Source organism: Molothrus aeneus, chromosome 16 (assembly GCF_037042795.1).
Source record: "Molothrus aeneus isolate 106 chromosome 16, BPBGC_Maene_1.0, whole genome shotgun sequence".
In the NCBI taxonomy this organism is placed as follows: Eukaryota; Metazoa; Chordata; class Aves; order Passeriformes; family Icteridae; genus Molothrus; species Molothrus aeneus.
The window spans coordinates 12069923-12075922 of record NC_089661.1 but is presented as its reverse complement, the minus strand read 5'-3'; positions in this window follow the sequence as shown (position 1 = coordinate 12075922).

Genomic DNA, 6000 nt, shown 5'->3' with positions numbered 1-6000 from the left:
AGACCAGACTCTAGTAAAGGGACTCTCTTACTCTTGGGACCCTCTCACAGACCATTCCCCCTCGAGCTTCTGATTCAGCCAAGGATCATTTCCTCCCCATTTCCACATGCCACCACCAACCAGGGAGATGGCCATGTGTCCTCAGAGTGGAAGGGATGGTCATTCCCATCACCAGCCACATTGCTGACCATAGCCCAGCCCTTCAAAGACACCCTACACCTTAAGGTGCACAACAGGCTCTGTAGGTCTGATCATCTTTGCTGCACATCAAAATCTGTCTTCAGGAGTCTGGACACCTCAATGTTACCTTAGAAATTGTGTTTGCCCAAGAGTAGGGTGTGCATGAGCACCAGTCCTCAGCTGGGCACGTGGGGAATGTGGATGTTAGGGTTGGAAAGGGATGTTTCTTTCCAGGAGCTGGGTAAGAATGACACCAGATTTGCCAATAAAATCAACCAAGGGAATCCCTGCTGAGACATCCCTCCCTGGGCAGATCAATCTCATCATTCCTTCCCTGCCAATCCAGGCACCTGGCATGACCAATGGGTTGGAGGACACTGTTGAGGTCTGTGTGATTTTGGCTCTGGGAAAATACTGCTTTTTTTTTTTGAGGGCAAATGCAAGGTGAAGGTCCCTGGCATGCAGAACAGTGTGATCAGACTCAACTTGCCAGGTGTTGCCAGGAATTCCCTTCGCCAGCTGAGAGATGTTTGCTCAGCTCTACCCCTGCCAAGTCCAGGCTTCCCAGACAGACCCCAGAGTGATGCTGTGTGTCAGAGAAGGGCAAGAGCTGGGGGAGGCACATAAAAGCACATGGCTCCTCCACCATGCACCAGGAATGCAGCTGGACTCCAAACAAAAGGAACTGAGTGAATCTAGAAATTTTGATAAGCTTGGAATGAGCAGAGTGCCTGGGGATGTGCATGGGTAGCCTCTGGCTTTTCTCTGCTTTATTGTTTTCTTTTCTCCCCCTTTTTAGTTGTCTTTCAAAACAACCACTCATCCCTTGCACCCTCTTCCCTTTTCCAGCCTCTTCCTTGGAGCACAACATATCTGTGACTCCTTGACCAGGCCACAGCAGAGTAAAAGTTGTTATTTTTACTTTGTTTTAATTACACGCATCATAAACAGCACAATGTCACAGTGTTAAATCTGAACAGGAACTTATTCCAAAAATGCAATTACAGCTGCCCTCCAATCACTCCTTTATTCCTCACATATAAGACAGAACATATTCCTGATGGCAAAGGCAAAGATGGTCCTGCATTGCCAGTCCTTTTCATTGAGGAGAAATCACTTAATAAGAAGTCAGCCCTGATCCATCCTTGCCTTTGGATGAGATCTCTGAAGGTTGCAGCTTTGCTCCAGCCTTTTCTCAGTGCTCAAATTGGCCATTCCCAGCACTTCCTGCTATTTACAGTTTCAAGGACTTGTGAGGAAGAGGTGGGTGTAGAAAACCACAACACATGATGCCATAAACCTGACATTCATGAACCTGTTAAGAAGTTTGCAGTGTTTTTCCAGACTGTCAAGAGCACTAATGGGAAACCATCCTGTTCTTGTAGCAAAGGGCTCATTGGGAACACAAAATGGTGCCAAATGGTACCATTTTCCCTCCAAAAAGAACAGAAAACAGGTTTGGGAAATGGCAGAGGTCTGAATGGCAAGTCAGAAGAGTTGGAGATGGTGAGGCTTCCTCTGGCCTGGAATAAATCCATCACCACTGGGACAAGAGAGTCGACCCAAATTCTGGGCATTATGGTATAACTCAAGGGTTCAACACACTTTGCTCTCGTGGCCATGCCTTCAGCAAAACAGGCACAAAGCCAGACAAAGCCAGGCCTGCAGGGATCTCTGTGTCATCCATCTGATAATGCTGAGCAGCATTTGAAAGAAATTGTCCTTTCTGTTTGTGCTTTCTTTGGGTGCTGATAAAGACAGATCGTTTTCCACGGAGGAAAAGTGACGAAATGATTTATAAGGGTAATACTTTGTACTTATATGGCCACCAGCTGCATCCACAGCCCCTGCTGCAGAAACACCCCACAATTTCATTGTTCCCCAGAAAAGACCACAGACAAAGAGGGCAAAAACATTTCAAGTACAAATAAATAAAGAGATGCCACAAAAATCAGGCAGAGACAGAGATAATGCCCTGACTCCTGGACACATCCCCCCCAGCTCCTGCCAGCAGCTGATCTCACTCCTTTGCCATCTGCACCAAGAGAGCCCAATCTCTCCTGACACATCCCCAGCTCTGCTGCTGCCTTCAGGGCTTTATCTGCTGCCTCCTCCAGCCAAAACACAGCCAAGGGTGAAGGGGGCAGAAGAGCAAGAGAGGTCTGGGAATCTACAGAGCCCTGCTGGAAGCAGAACTTCAGGGCTGGCTGTTTAGAGCTGTTTTGCAGAGTTTTATGGAGAATGAGATGCCCTCCAAGTCTGTGACCCTCATCTGTCCCGTGAGGGAAAACTCCAGAAAAAAAATTAAGCCTTGCAATTACAATGGTGAATTAAACTCTCTGGAGCAGGGCTGGCACACCAGGCTTGCAGGGAGGCATCATGTGCTGGCACTGAGGGGATCAAAGGGGACAAATTAATCCTTTTCCACATTTCTATCAGCTTTCCTGTCCATGACCTGGGGGGAGAACTGATAGAGACAATAAATGAAGACAATAAATGAAGACAATAAATGAAGACAAGCTCCTGCCCGGGGATTTTGAAGGGGAAGGGGCTGCAGCAGCTGGGGGTGCAGCACTGGAGGATCTCCCACCAGAATTTCACTGCCCAGCCTCAAGGTCAAGCTCTGTAGGAATTTGCAGGGAACCCTGACATGGGAAGAGATGAGAATCTTGACTCCATGTTTCAGAAGGCTCATTTATTATTTTATGATATCTATTATATTAAAAGAAAATGATATATTAAGACTATGCTAAAAGAATAGAAGAAAGGACTTCATTAGAAGGCTTGCAAGGAATAGAAAGGAATGGAATGATAATAAAACCTTGTGACTGACCAGAGTCTGAGACAGCTGGACTGTGATTGGCCATTAATTTAAAACAACCACATGAGACCAATCAAAGATGCACCTGTTGCATTCCACAGCAGCAGATAATTATTGTTTACATTTCGTTTCTGAGGCCTCTCAGCTTCTCAGGAGAGAAGATCCTAACGAAAAGATTTTTCATAAAACATGTCTGTGACAAAGCTCTGCATTTTTGCTTTGGCCAAATTCTGCAGAGAATCCAGCTGGAATGTTCCAGAGAGAACATTGCTGTGGGATGGGGTAGGGGCTGTCCTAGTCAGGATCTGCAGCTAAAGCAGCAGTTGCTGCTTGTGTGGCTCACACAGACCAGGAAAGGATACCTGGAAAAGAGAGATGTGTCTCAGGAGGCAAAAGTGACAGAAGTGATGACCTCCCACATGGGCTCTCCCTTTCCCACCAGTTCTCCTCATTTGGAGTGGATCTGCAGAGCTCAGAAACGCTCTGGTTCATCCCCAGATCAACAAGGGGAAAGTCAGGCTCATAAATCTTCATCCTTGAGCTGTGCCAGAGCTCCAGGGGCTCAGGGCCCCTCTGGCAGTTTCACAGATCTCCTGTGGAGCATCTGCTGATGCATGACCAGAGCTGCTCCTGGGTGTCCCTGACAGCCCTGGCAATCCCCACACACCCCAGCAATTCCCCCACAGGCTGCTGAGCAAACCCTCCTCAGCCTCAGTCACATCTCACCAGCACAGCAGCAGCCTGGGGACATGACTGGGCTGACTGACACCAGCCCTGCCAGCCTCAGCAAGTGACAATTAATACAATTAATATCAGCCTGGGTCCTGCCTGGAGGCAGGAAATGGGGGAGGAAAGGGCAAGGACTTGTTGCCAATGCAGTGACAAAATCTTTCAGGAAAGTTCTAAAACAGAAGAAAGTCACACAGGCTGCATCTGCCCCGTACTCACTTTGCAACTTGGTACATCTTCTTTCAACCTCTGTTTTCTTTCTTTTCCATCCCTGCAGAAAAAAAACCCCAAACCTACCAAATTTGATGCTGGGTGTTTAGCTACTTCCTCAGTGCTAGAAGGCAGCTGTGGTGAAGAAAGGCAGGAGGAGGGCAGTTCTTTAACATTTAATTTAAAATTCCCTTTCTCCCCCTATTTTGATGCTCCCCTGAACATCTCCTGGTGGAAACAGCAGCACAGACCTTCTCCTCACTCACACTAAGCAGCTGTGTTGTGGCACAGCTCAGTGACCCTGGCCCCTTGTCTGTGGCATCTCCAATTATCCCCATCCCCCAAGGGCTGTTTTCCCAGCACAGAAACACCTGCCAGAAGTGCAGACCTTATCAGCAGTGACTTTCTGCACTGCATCTCTGAGTCCCTGTCTAAGAGGTTGCTTATTCAACCCTTGTGGGCTGTCCAACTCCTTAAATGCTCAGCAGTCACAGGTGTTTGCTGGCAGGACTGAGAAACACAGAGGGGAAACGTTCAGCCTTTTTCTGGAGAGTGTGAGGAAAGTAAAACAAGAGGAAAGGAGTAGCAGCTCTGAGTTCTGGTGGGGAAAGGGAATTTCTGAGGCTACAGGCAGCCCCAGAATGCAGCTAGAAGAGTCTCTGCAGGAAGGCAGAGGGGTGTTTCTTGCATTGCAATTAAAGAGAGGTTTGTAAAGCCATTTTCAGCATCTCCAGCCAGCTCAGGCAGGAAAGCACACCTCCCAGCCCTGATTTTGTATGCATGGTGGCAGGTACCAGCTCCAGACATGAAAGCCTGGAGAGGGATTATTTTCTGAAAGAAAGGCTCTGGTCTAGAAGTTGAAGAATTGGAAGCTGATGGTATCACTTTATTTAGCAGCTGAGTTATTGTGCATCAATACTGCCTGAGGAAAGCGTGACAGAAATTAGCCTGATGCCCAGATTTGCTGGTCCTGCAGCCCCACAGTCTGTCCAAGACCCTCTTGCCAAGGCCAGATGCAATTTATCATGTTATTTCTTCAAGCTATATGGACATCAGTAGCCAAATCTCTGGTTTTAGCAGAGCACAAGACAACAGCCTGCGGAGATCTGGATGTTTCCTCTGCACCATCCCATTATTGAAAGATTTTTGGGGTCTTAAAAAGCACTTAAAAAGATCCAAGTATAAAAAGAACTGTCATAACACCCTTGTGCAGTGAGGGAACCAAGGCACTTGCAGGAAATGGGAGCAGAAAAGGAAGGAGGGAACCAGGTGGTTTTGTCTCCAGCCTGGTGCTCTCCCCCTGCACTCTGGGCCTGACCCTGGAGCCCATGGGTACCTTGGGCTGGGACTTTCCATCATCTGTCAGGTGTTGCCCCAAGCCTTAGTGAGCCAGCAGGCCCCATGATGAATCCCTCCAAGTGTCACAGCTGAGCCAGCCCCTGCTCTCAGTGGGGCTGAGGGTTGCTGAGCAGCTCACCAGCCCGAGGAGTTTCCATCCACCTGCACACAGACACCATCACTCTGCTCTCCCATGCTAACCAGCATTTTTCTAGCTTGTTTCGTGCCAGAAATGATGAAAGAACCACCAACAAACCCTTCATTTTCCTCCCTTTCCTTGATACATCCCTTTTCCAAAGGCATAGCAGCTGCTGTTTGATCTATGGCATGAAAACCTTTCTGGTTTCAAAAATTGGGAGTGAAGCTGAGATGCAGCTATTTCACCTTGTCACCTCCTCCGCCTCTGTGGCGAGCTGCAGCCATTGTCAGCTTTCATTTCCTGCAGCTCCTCTGAGCTGGGAGCACACTCTGGAAGCAGAAGGACAGACACAGTCAGTGGTGATGAGAGGGCAGTGATTGTACTTCCAGTAAATTGCCTGAGCCTTTCCACATGAGTCACTGCACCGAGAGAGGTGAGGCATTAGGGAGGAAAAAAAGTGTGCAACTGATCCTGACAAGAGTTTAACAGCCCCTCGAAGCCTCTGCCTGCCTGGTTTGCTTTAGTTGTGGGGATTCCTTCTAAAAGGCTGCTGAAAATAAATAGCAGCTCACAGATTATCTTA